General features: G+C 49.3%; 1 pseudogene; it reads right to left on the bottom strand.

Moving 5' to 3' along the window:
- Positions 1 to 7,334: 7,334 nt before the first annotated feature.
- On the bottom strand, positions 7,335 to 12,909 carry LOC140695486 (protein sprouty homolog 2-like; annotated as a pseudogene).
- Positions 12,910 to 13,352: the final 443 nt, after the last annotated feature.

Here is a 13,352-nt window from a genome sequence, read left to right on the forward strand (position 1 = left end):
TCATCCTTCCCCACCTCTGGGCTCTGGCACTGGTGCCATCTTCACACGGCTCTGCCTTTATGAGAGCAAGACAGCCAGCAACTGCCACAGGCTGACACCACCACCCCTCAACTCCCAAGTGAAATAGAACTTCTCTTCCCCCAGGATTCCAGCACCAAGGCCTGACCTCTGTGGAGCCTGATTGGGCTGGTGCCCAGCCCTAAGCCAATCCCAGTGGCCAGGGAGGATGGAAAATGCTGATTGGCCAGATCGAGGCCATGTGACCATCCTCTCCAGGAAAAAACGGGCTGTTCGCCCGCCCGTTTCCACAGTGGAAGAGTGTGATGTCTCCCAGAGGATCCTGCTATTAGCCCAATCTGCAGTTAGCATGATGAGCTGGGATGAATCCCTCTGCTTGGTGACAAGTGACAGGTCACTTAGTGGTTCCTTGCTCCAGAGAGGGAGGCATGTCCACTCAGGATTGAGGCTTCAGGTCCAGAATAGAGCAGAAAAGCCTCCAGTCTCCCAAAAGTTGGGAATGTGAGCAGTGACACTGGAAAGGCACTCCTCTCTGCGGCCCTTGGCTTTCTTCTTGTCACAGTGGCGAGTGCAGTGCTGCCCCTCACAGCCCACCTCCCTGCTGGGAGGCCTTTGCAACAGGTGGAGAGTGCTTGGAAAAGCCCACTTATTCTGAGGAACTGCCGTTGTTCCTGGTGATGCTATTATTTTCATGTCAGTTGTGAGGTGGGCCCTGAGGGGTCCCTGAACTGGGGGGACAGACACCCACAGAAACTGGACCCAGTACTACTGTTCATTCAATGATGATTTGCTGAGTACCTACTGTGTGCCGGGTTCCCAGGGTAGAGCAGTGATGCCGACAGCACAGGGTCCTGCCCTCCTGGGGTGGTAGACACCACAGGGGTACAGATGTGAGCAGCATGTGGAATTCTGGGGATCCCCAGGTAGGGGAGGCAGGCCTTGCTGAGGGTCACAATCTCATCTTTTCCGTCTCTGAAACCGTAGTGCTGGGACCTCTGATCCCCTGCCAAACACACCTATCTCCCAGCTTGTTCTTAGGACTATTTCATCAAAAGCAAGGAGTGAGCATGTTCAGGGAAGAGCTATGAAATGCATCTCCTTGGGGAAATTCTTTGCGGTTACAAGATCAAGTGTATGTACGTACACCTTGCTGTACTATGGGGTCGTGAAAAAGGAACCCTTCCCACTTCTGCAACAGTCTTCTATGTCCCACTTTCCCACTCATCTCTCAGCAACAACGATGACAAGTTAAGTCAGGGAATGACTCATTGCCGGTCTCAGAGTTCTGTGAAATTTTACTACCAGTCTCCACCCTCTAGGACTGACTCCTTGTTACTGTTTCAAAATTAAACTTGTGGAGCTGGCAAGGGATGGGAGGCAGATACTGAAGGGGATGCACACTTGGCAGGATCTCCCAGCTCTGACTTTACCCTGGAATCCCCTTCACCTAAACCCACCAGGATTTGGGGAACTTTTGCTTTCAACCCGGACCTCCACCCAGCTACCAAAACTGAGATGGGAGCAATGGTTGCTTCTTCTTGAGAGGTTCCCCCCAGCTACCACCCTGATACCCCCTTGCTACTGCCCAGGGGGAGAACATTTTCCTGGGACTCCTTGGATCCTAAACCCGGAGGAAATAGGGGGCACTGAGAACAATGAGAGTCTTGCTGTAAAACCGGGAAGGTCCTCACCTGGCGCAGAGATCAGATGAGCCAGGGTGCTCCGCTGGTCGTCCAGTGTTGCAAATCTACAGTCTCTTGCCTTTTTAACATCCCGCTTCTCTTTTAGGTGCCCCCATCACCCCACTTTGGCTTCAGGGTTGCAAAAGCAAGGAGCAATTTTTCAAAAGCACACTCAGACGCACACCAGAGGCGACTAGGGAGCGTCAGAAAGGCGCAGGAGGGAAGCAGGAGGCAGGAGGAGGCAGCGGGCAGGGAGCCACGGGAGTGGGAAGCAGGCAGGTCCCCTCGCAAATCCCCCTCCTGCCTCACGTCGCATCGCTGGTCTGGCCGGGGACCGAGGAGCCAGGGGGCAGGTGGAGGATGGAGCTGGCGCTGGGCAGCGGGCTCGGCCGGAGAGCGGAGGAGGTCGGGGGTTGGAAGAGAAACGCAGAGCGAGGGAGGCGGCTGGAGGAGGACGATCCCTCCGCGGGATCGGGCGGCGGTGCAGACGCCCTGGTCGGGCTCTGTGGAGCTCTGCTAGTTTTCAACCCGCTCTCACAGACTCCAGCCCCTCGGGAGCTCCCCAGGTGACTGTGAGCTTGGGCTGGGGACAAAAAGACCTGACCGTTTCAGCACGGCCACCCGGCCAAAGGGAACAAGAAAAGCAAAGCCTTTCTCCCATTCTGTTTTTCTTTTACTTTTGTGCAGCCCTGCTCGGTGGGAGGGAAGGGGTTAGGCTGAGCAACCCCGGAGGAGAAGGCGTAGGGTCCGGGCGGGGGCCCGGGGACCCGGGGGAGGGCGGTGCGGACGGGGCTCTGAAGGCGCGCGCCGGGCGGGCGGGCGGGCGGGCGGCGCCGCGCGGAGGCGGCGGCGGGGACGGGGCGGCGCGCGGGGCCGGGGCCGGGGCCGCGCCGTCTGCTGTCGCTGCGCTGCGCCGTCTCGGGCTCGGTCTCCACAACCGCCTCCCCGGGCGCGGTGGCGGCGGTGGCGCTGCGGCTTGGATCTTGAGCCCGCACACCCCTCGGTGGTGGCCCGCGTCCCCACTCACACGGTCGGTCAGCGGCCCCCGCGCCGTGGCTTTCGGGGAAGGAGCTGCTGCGAGCGGCTGCGGCGCTGAGCTCAGCGCGCCCGGGGAGGCCGGGGGAGCCGCGCCGGCCGGAGAGGCCCCTCGGCCGGAGCCCGCGCCCCCTCGCGGGTCCCGGGGTGTAAGGAGCACATGGGAGAGAGAGATATTTATAGACAGACAGACAGACAGACAGACAGACATATTAATTCATTCATTCATTTTTAGCTTGCACAGAGGGCATTTTCTTGGGGTGATTTTTTTTTTTTAATTTCACATGTGTGCTGTTCAGCAGCAAGGCAACCCGAGGCAGATGCCCAGGCCGGTGGCTGAGCTCCCGTATATGGGTGGGTGTGGAGGGGGCAGGGGGGAGCTGGCGGAAGAGGGAGCCTGTGAGGGCTGGTGTGGAAGGCCCCTCAAAAATTTAAAATACACTTCAATTTTCTTTTATCAGAATTATCTCTCATTCTTGTTATTTTTGTATATACACATAAATATTAAATACATATGTATATACATACACACATCCATATATATAATTAATATTAAAGACATTATTTTTGGCATCACAATTTCCAGAACCATTCAAAGTTATCTTCTGATTGATGTATATCTTTGTAAAAGTGTTTATTATTTCATTAACTATAGGAATTGACTAAAGGATTACTAGTAATATATTATTGAAGGAAAAAAATATTCCATTTTCATTCATCATAATGTTCCATGGTTTTGACAAGACAAATTCAGCAACAACTCTTACTGTAGGCATGTAAGCAAGTATGAATCGATTGCAGTTGATTTATCTTCTTGATTATTACTTGTTTCCAAAATTTCCTTCAGCATTTCCAGGAACATTTTGGAATCCCGTCTTTACCTTATAAGTTAAAATAATAGATCATTAGCAAAAGTCCAACGCCCAGCGGTATGCTAAAGGAGTCTTCGTAGCCTGTCTTTTCAGTATGTTTTCTGACACGGATTCCAGCTGATGGCCTTGTCACATTGACTGAAACATTGCCATCTCTGCAGTGTGAGATCACAAAAGTTGACTGAGGAATGAGTGATCACTGAAGACCCTCTTCCACTTATGACACTGACAGTGTTTCCTGCAGCGAGAATCCCCCAATGTCCTGCAAGTGTCACTGTGTGAGGAATAGAAACCCAACGTGTAATTGACTGAATTGATTCTCCACTAAGAATTATTTTGTGCAAGCTAAGAGCTTTCTTCTCCAAATAAAATAATGCTTTTCCTTCTTTTGTGTTTTAGAGATTATTCCTATTTATCATTTTCTTGTGTGCACCCAGGGCTGGAGCTTGAATGAAGGCTCACCCAGAGTCGTTATAGACCTGTCTGCTCAGCAATGAGAATATGTTCTTATGATCAATGAGAGCTTTTTTACATTGGTTGTGAACATTAAGTTTCTCTATCATGTGAGTTCTTTGGTATGCATAAAGATTGGCTCTCTGGCTACTGCTTTTCTTACATCTGTTACATTTATATGGTTTCTCCAGGGAGGGCTGGACTTGCGTATTTCAGGGCAGTTATGCTCTGCTCAGTCCCCAGTTGTTCATGGTCTGTTCATTGTCTCTTGAGGGCAGCCCTCATTGAGAAGAATGAAATGTTGTGGGCCTATTTCAAAATAGTTGCTTTCTGTTTCCCCTGCTGGAAGTGAGGCACATTGTCTCCAACTGTCAATGTGAAAACCTGGTAGGAATCCTGAACAAAAGTTGGGGGGCCTCCTGGAACTGCGGCCCCTGCCGTTTTTAACTCTCAGACTGGAGCACTGCGCCTCCAGCAGTTTGTCAGCTACGGTTCGGGTTTCCTGCCTGGGGTCCATGGAGGTTTCTGCTTGTGCATTTCTACTCTGGTCAGTGGATGTCTTTGTGTCCATCTGTCTGTCTCTCCAGTTTGGGGGTGGCAATGGGACCTGTAACCTCAGTTCTCTGAGGCTTCCAACAGGAGTCATTGATTTTGTTTGTTTACTTAGTTTTTCATTTGTTGTTAGCTAGAGTTAAAACTTCTAAATTTTTACATCCTGAATGAGAATGAAGTCTGAATTGTCCTTTTTTATTTTACTTCCCTGAAAGTTTTGCTTTTTAAAATTGTTATTAATAAAATAATCATTCTTCATTTCATTCTTAATTCCTAATTATGTTTACATGTTTATTAAAATTTACTTTATTTTAAATGATTCAAACCTAATTCACTTGTGTTTATCTTTATTTTCTTTTAACTTACAAAGTTGAAAGTTTAATTATTGCGTTTTTGAACACTTTGACGCTCTATTAATTTGTTCAAACCCAAGTTTCAATTGCATAATTGTGTTTCTGTTTAAGGGAACTATGCCCTTGGAGTTTTGACAGGCATTACATTGAATATACATATCGCTCTGAGTAGTAGAAATATTTCTTAACAATAATAGTTCTTCCAACCAATGAACCTGAGATGTCTTTCAATTTATTTGCATATTCTCCAATTCCTTTCATCAGGGTCATACTTTTCTGTCTCTGGTGGTAGGGACTATGGGAACGGAGTGGAGAATGGAGGAGGGACCACCCAGGCATCTGCTGAAGCCACTATTGATTTGGGGAAACACCCTTTTCCCTCACCTGCACCAGCTTAGACTTCCTGCTGCACTGAAGTTATGTGGAGAAGAAGAAAAGCAACATCAGAGAAGTCACGACCCCTCAGCCAGAATTAGCGAAAGTCCCTAGGGGTGCACAGCAGGGCTCCGGGCCCATGTCTGGGTAAGACTCTGGAAAAGGGATTCTCAATCTGGTGGAACCCCTTAACTGGAATTCCTGGTCTGGAAGGTGCCACCTGGGTAGTGATCACGGGCTTAGTGGGACATGGAACCCATTCTGGATTTCTGTAGTTCAGTTTCAGCTTCTGCTCTTTCTGGTTTCTGAGGCTTCCATCTGCTGACTGAGGTCTGCTTCGTGTCTTTTGCTTAGAGATCAAAATGGGTGACATCATTTCTGTTTCATCACAGTCCCTTGGGAAGAATGTTGATTGCTTGGTTCAACACGAGGTACAGACCCATGACTAGGGGAAAGGTGGTATTTTACTGTAATACCGCATGCCGTATGTATGCCCTTCAGTGTGTAAGAAAAAAATTGGAAGTATGTTTTCAGTAAATAAAGGTGTGAGGAATGGAAATGATTTTTGTTAAAAGGAAAAAGAAAAAAGATGATTTTCTCCTTGAGTTCGTTGTTTCTGAACAGAAAAAAATAAGGGACAAAACAATATGGATACAGAAAGTTGAAGGAGGTTTGTGGAAAAGACACACTGAGAAAACAATTTTGTACATGGTCGGGATTTTCTAAGAAAATCTAAGGCTTGACTAAATGTAATTAGGTAAACGGATTTTGTTAAGAGTAGACAGATGCAAGGTTGCATTTGTTTTTACTCTCTGTTAGTGAAAGAAAGATTTCTTAAACTGTTGAGTGGCTTCTGATAACAGAGTATGTGAATTTCTTTGTCTTTAGGCAATCTGTTCCCTAGCTGCTCTTGAAATATTTTATTGTCATTCTGGTTAAACAAATAAGAATTGTTTTGCAATGATCTACGATCTTATCTGACCAAGTATTTTAAAACTCTGACAAACTTCCCAATTATCAAATATTAACTAACTTTCTTTGACCTCCACCTAACTTTGGAATGCTTCAAAGAGCCCCTGGAGCATCCCCAAAAGAGATCCCAAACTGATTGCATTCATTTGATAGGTTAAATTACATAGGAAGCATTATTGAATGAGTGATGACAAAATATCTTACATTATATGGTACCTGTGAATGTTATTAGCATAAAGAGTCTAGAAGTTATATGGAATACCTAAAATTTGGTATGTCCTGATAAAATATTATCAATCATAATTCCAGTTATTGTCTTAAAATGTATGTCACAGCATTAACCAAGTTTCTTTATCAGCTGCATTGTAATCAGGTCTGTAACCATGCCTTCCTGAGCCTTCTGTCACTCATAGACAGTTAGGCTTTTACTCTGATGCCCTTGCAAAACGCCTCCTTTCCGAAAGGTTTATGGAAAGCACTTTTTGATAAGTACAGGTTTCTGATTTTCAGATCACACCACTGGGCTGGGTAAGAAATTAAAGAAATCTAATGGAATTTTTTATTTCATAAAACTGTTAACGAAATATTAGTTACATGAAATGGAGTAAACTGATGAATATAGTTCCAATTTTTGGTTTTATCTGAACTATTCCTGGCTTTTAATCTTTATTTTCCAGATATGAGGTAATCTTCCCCTGAAGCTAGTTATGGCTTACAGGAACTTGGTAAATTACACCTTTGTGGACAGAATTGAAGCATTTATCTTTTCCTTCTACCTGAGACCTCCAGGAAACTCTTAGGTTCCTAGCAACCTTTCCAAGTGAATGAGGAAGGCCACTTCATGGCAGCTGCAGGAACCTCAAGGTATTTTGGAACTCAGGAAGAGAAAAATCCACCTGGGCCTGCAGGTACTGCAGGTGAGGGCTGGTGGCGTGGCTTTCCTGACCTTGGGAGGCCTTTTAAAGTTTAAATTGAGGTCCCTTATAAAAAGTTCCAACAAGATCAAATTTAAAATAGCCTCTTAAAATATTCTTTTTTACAGAGTGGTGGATCTTCACATAGATATTCTTTGCACTGAACGGTTTGTCAGGAAGCCTGGAAAGTAAAAGTTAAGTTTTACTGTGACTGTGTGGTGTGCATGGGGTCCAAGGGAAGTGAGGGTCTTGCAGCGAAGGCTTCTGTGGGGCAAGACACAGGCTGAAAATGTGCTGATCGGTTCACACGCTTCCCAATGTGCAACATAGTGGTGTGGTGTTTTGTGACTGTGTCATGTAGTGGGGCATAGGTTGGTTTTCTCAGACACAGGTGGTGTTGTGTAAACAGAGATACAGCACATTGTGTCTGGAAAAAACAGTGGGAGTTTTGCAGCAACCTATGTGAATGTTTACAGTGTCATTAAGAATTGTTCACCAGATCGTAACACCCCTGGCACAATCTGGGGCAACCCTAGGCGGAAAGGTAACACCATGGTCAGGACAAGAAGAGGGAGATGACGCCTGTGGCCGACCAGTGTGTACAGTGGTGAGACTGGCAGCAGGGACACAAGTCGTCCTCATCATCATTGGAAAAGTGAGAGATGAGACCTTTCACATGCAGACACAGGTCCCAGTCAGTCACATTCTGGGCCAAGTGCAGGGACTGCTTGTTGCAGATCCAAGCTGATGGCAGGCCTTGGGTGGGTGCACTCCTCACATTTACACTTGCCGCAGTCCTCACGCCCGTAGGTGTGCAGCCCCGAGTCTTCCTTGCTCAGTGGCTTAAGCTCACCTGGCCTGAGCTCTGATCTGGGCTGCGCCTGGTTACTCCAAGGAGAAGGATGACCCAGCAGCCTCTTCTCAGAAGGGCTGCTGCTGGGGCTTGTCCTCACGCTGCTCTGGTTTGATTGTCTACTCAACTTCTTTGTCCCTAATATAGGATTGGAGAAGGTGACCCTGCACGTAGAGGCCTTGGCTAACTTCACACAAAAGCCCCGAATGATAGCCAGCAGAGTTTTACACTGTTGAGCACGGAGTTCCCCCTAGTGTGGAAGACAGCTTTTCAGAGCCAGGGGGCATTAGACATACTGCCGGCTTCTCAGGGAGAAAGCAGTGTGATTACTCCTGCCACGCACTGTGTTCACATCCCTGATGAATCTGGAAATGCCCCTTCCCTTCTTGATGACGTGAAAACCTGGATTCAGAATGTTGACGGCGCTGACACAAATGCCCCTGAAGTTCGCTCTGACGTCCCTCATTGGTTTCCAAGTTTGTTTTCAATTCCTAAAAGCTGTGCTCTATGATTTCAGGAATATTTCAGCTATTGCTTGTGCTCATCAATGTTATTCCAGGGTTTTAGATGTTTTTTAGCTTTTGATGTGCTACGTATCCTACCTTTGTCAAACTACGGTACAATCTCTAACATGACCCCTTTCTAAATGGCATGAACACGTGCATTTTTTCCATCAGAAAAAAACCCAGATGAAACCCCAGTTCATTAGGAAGCAGTTTGGGGAGAATGGCGTCCACTTCCCACTTTCCATAGATATGGAAGGAATTCGCAGTGGGGAATATTGTCATTGGCGACCATCTGGTATTTGTAACTGCTTAGGTGTTCAAGGGTTCAGATGGCGTTTTTCCTGCTCTGGCCCACCAGGGTGAGGCTGGAGAGGAGGGGTGGCTGGGTGGTCTGCCCAGCCCCCTGGTGGGGCTGTGTGCTTTTGCCCCCGACACCTCAGAAGTGGCAATTGGGTTTCTGTTTTCTGTCTCTTACTGTTCATAACTCACTGCAACTGCACACACAGGCACTCGTTTGTAGTCTCTTGTGGTTTCTTTGTGTTTTGCTGCTTGAGATGCAGGTCCTGGCCTGTGCCGGTGCTGCAGAAGGAGGCCCTGGGTCTCAGTCTGCATAGATATTAGAGACATATACCAGCCTGACTTTAAACTGCACACTTTTTTTTTCTAGCGCTTTTCCACAGCCTCCCTTCCTGCACACCCTTTGTTCTAAGCACAAGAATATTAGAAGATTCCCAAAGCCAGAGGTCAACCATGTGCCCATAATGACATGCCCAGTGGAAGGAAGAGCTGCTTCAGCAAAAGCAAGGACAATTTTGCAACAATTTGTCACCCAGAATGTGATCTCTAAGGAAACCAGTGCCACTCCTTGAATTCAAGCACCCTTCCTTCTCTCCCTGGCAGGCCCACAGTCTTGGAGGCATTAGCCCACTGTGAGCTCCTTTGCCTGGCAAAGAAATAAAGCAGTCTTTTCTGCTTCACCCAAAACTCTGCCCTCAAGCCTCAGTTCAGTCATCGGGGTGAGGAGGCCAAGTTCAGGCATCACTTCTAAAGCACTTTGGCACTGGAAGCCCTTGCCTGTATTGACAGGCAGTGACAGTATTTAAGCATCACGTTGAGGAAGAAGAGGCTTTTCCTTATTCCTGCGTCTCGAGAAACTCCTCCCAGGCTAGATGTTGTCCCGAGGCCTTCAGTCACTGCAGCTCCTGAAAGCGCCCGTGGGCGATGGCGCAACTGAAGAGCCGTGGTCCTCAGGCGCTGAGCGTGCTTTTCACTTTCTCTCCGTGGGGGTCGTATCAACTCGGAAGGACCCTTGGTTCTGAGGGGTACAGGATATGTTCTCATTTTTCAGGGAAGAGGGAAAGTCATTTTTATCAAAGGAAAGCCAAGGTTCAGAAAAACTTAACCTGAGCAGTGAAATAATTAGTGCTTTATTGCATAAATCAAGACGTATCAATGACAAAAAATAATAAATTGTGCCTGACATTAGTCTAAGTTTTTAAATAGCATCTGAAAAACCCACTTGGGGAAGCTGAGACTGCAGATTCAGTAAGGCCTTTCAAAACTTTATTTTTCTATTCTTTTTTCTTTTCCTTTTTTTTTTTTTTTTAACTAAGGCTGTTCTACAGGTTAGCTGTTCCATTTCGTTGTATCCACTTTTAAATTTGGTCTTTCCATTAGTGCTAATAAACTAGCTGTCAGTGATGAGAGCTTTCTAAAAAATTAGCAATTTAGAAGTTTTTCCAACTCAAAGGATCCATCATTGGCCATTGAAGAATAATATCTTAAGAGCCTATTTGCAGAAAGACCCAGCGGGGACTTTCCAGTCTACCGTGGGTGCAGGAGGTATCCTTGTTGACGGCAAACATGATGTAGCCCCCATGATCCAAAAGTTCATTCCCTAGAAAGTCTGAGAAAGTAAAGAACTTTGTTATATCAGTAACAAAGCAGCGAAGGTTGAGACAACAGAGGCCCCTCGTGGACTGGGACACCTTATGGCCAGCTCCCTTGAGAACTGGTGCAGACTGACCAGGAGGAGGCTTGGAGTTCCAGTCTGTTCAGCTGGTCTCCAAATTCACACTGCGCATGCCCCTCCTGAGTGGGAGAGATCAGGGAGTTTCCTCACTGGCCAACAGGCCAAGCTCTCAAGACACTGGACAGACAAAAAGAAAGTCTAATTTGACCAGCGGTTGTTCTCCTTATGACAAATGACACAGAAGACAGAGATAAAGAAAACTAGTGACAATGTCTGGTTGGGAAAAGATCCACAAACCAAGAGTAATTCACTGAATTTCAAACCAAGAACTGTTGAGCCCAAGGAGCTAACCCTACAAATATTTTCTCCTGCTAATAGAATTCTAGAAGAGGAAAATTCTTACCTTTCTCATTTCCAAAAGACTCTGCAGGCAGAGACTCAGGGGATTGACCTGGTAAGAATCTCACCTACTGCTGGCTTTTGTCAGTCGCCCCAGGCTCTCCACCTGCAGCAGCTGTGAGTGAGGTGTGCTTAGCCAGGGAAGTTGCAGCTCGTCCTCACTGTGGACTGTTGGGGAGGAAGAAGTTTTGCTCTATTCTTCTTGGTTCTTCTGGCCAGTCTAAGAATTACATTGACATGAAAGAGGTTAACAGGGGAAAATCAAACAAAAGTTTAATAGCATGTACACGTGGGAGAGACTCACGCCCCTGGAAGGCAGGCAGCCGAAGCCCAGCAGGAAGAGCCCTGCTGTCATTGCCAGCCCCCATGCCCATTCCTTCTCATGCTGCCCTGTGACCAGGCCCCAGGAGGGGGCCGGGCATGCACAGAAATCAGGACTTAGATCCAAACCAAATCTTGGCACCAAAGGAGGGAAGACATTGGGGCTGAGTCTTGGGGAGCTTGTAGCAGAACCCTCTCTGCTGACACACAGGGAAGCTGAAGCCTGGGGCAGGAGGGGACTGTTCCGCCACTTATGTGATGTTGGACTCTGCGAGGCCCCATTTCACTCTCACCCTATGGAAGCCCCTGTGGGAGAGGCTGAGTCCAGCTCCAACAAAACACCCTGCAGCTCTGTGGTTTGCCAGTTCTGTGGCTCCACCAGCCCAGGGAACTTGGACCACTGTTGTATGTGGAGCCTCCTTTTCCTCACCCCTAAAATGGGCCTGACACCCCAGCTCACAGGACCGGCCATGAGGGTCTCACAAAAGGTCTGCTGAATGCTGACAGCCCAGGCCTTGGTGTGTGGCCTCTCTCTTCCCAGGCCTTGACCCTGGTCCCCCTGCTCAGCCCCCAGACTCACATCCAGATCACCCTCCACACTGGGTCCAGCATCACCAGGTCGGTGATGTTTTTGCTGAGGGAGAGGATGAACCTGGGTTCTGATCTCAGGGCCCCACAGACCCTTCCGTGAAAACCCCTCACCCTCAGCTCTGGGTCCACCCCACTGTTTGCAGGTGGAGAAGTCTGGGACTCTTACTAGCCTCCTCGATCTCCACACCCCTCGCCCTACAAGAACCCTGGCTCCTAGTCAACCCCCAAGACTTGTGTCAGCAAATCACAGGGTGTTTGAACCTTGGCTACTCCCATCACCAAGTCTACCTGCATCAGCTTTTCCAGGCCTTCCTGGCAGTCACTTGGAAGGAGGATCTTAGCTAACGTGGCAGTGGGAGGCGGGGCTGGAGGAGGGAGGCCCCTCCTCCCTTGATTTGGGGGCCTCCAGCTGGGGGTAGCGCCCTCCTGTGACCCTGCAGCCCCTCCCCTGCAGGGCGCTCACCCCCTCCCGCAGCCTCTCCCGGGCTCTGGAGGCCCCGCCCCAGGGCGCTGGGCTTGGAGGCTGCTCTTGCCGGAGTGGAGGACAGAGCCATTGAGCCTGCCCCCCTCACCCGGTTCCCCAAGCCCCCCGACCGCAGACCCTGACACCTGACCCGGGCACTGGTAGCTGTGCTACGTGCCCTCCAGCATGCTCTGATTCCAGAACAATCCCAGCGCTGGCACGCACTGGGTGTGTGACTTGGGGCTGCGGCCTAGCCCCCCGGAGCCTGTTTCCTCACCTGGCAAGTACTGGACGCCCACTTACCCGCCAGGTTCTCCTGAGGTCTCAGGGCCATGTCACTTTTATCCTCACCTCCTGCTGAAGCAGAACAGAAAGCCCCGCACCCTCCTACCTTTCTCCTCATCGCCGCTCTGTGAGGCTGGCCCCACGGGGTCATCCTCCCTCCATTTCCCGGCTGAGGAGGCAGAGGCCCGCCGAGGGGCAGTGGGGTGCTTCAGGGGCCCACAGAGGAGAGGCCATAACCCCTTCTCAGCCAGAGGCCCTGGGGCAGCGTCCCTCCCCCAGCCCAGCTCCGCCATCGGTGGGAGTTGTGCCCTTCGGGCTCCCAAGCGGTGACGGGCCCCCATCTGGGTGGAGCTGTGGATGGAGGGGACATGGGCCTTGGAGGCCAGGTTGCGGCCCCTGCCTGCCCCAGGATCCCTGCAGTCTCAGCCACCCAGGCTGGAAACAAGGCCATGCTGAAGCCTTGCCCTCCCCGGGAACAGCTCAGAACACCCCCTGCACAGCAGGCTTTCTTCATGCACTCAGGAACGTGACCCCTGAGGCACCACCTCTGACTCACAAGGTCGGAGGGGACAGGACACTTTGCTTCCTCTTTCACATGAAGCTTCTGAAGTCATTCAGGAAGGATCAACTAAGCTCCCATCAGTTCCCAGACATTTCTCATGGGCCACCCGGGGCCTGGGTCGTTGCTGACTGGGGACCAGGGTGAGACTCCTGACCGTGACTGACCAGCACTGAT

Source organism: Vicugna pacos, unplaced genomic scaffold, assembly GCF_048564905.1.
Source record: "Vicugna pacos unplaced genomic scaffold, VicPac4 scaffold_240, whole genome shotgun sequence".
Classification (NCBI taxonomy): Eukaryota; Metazoa; Chordata; class Mammalia; order Artiodactyla; family Camelidae; genus Vicugna; species Vicugna pacos.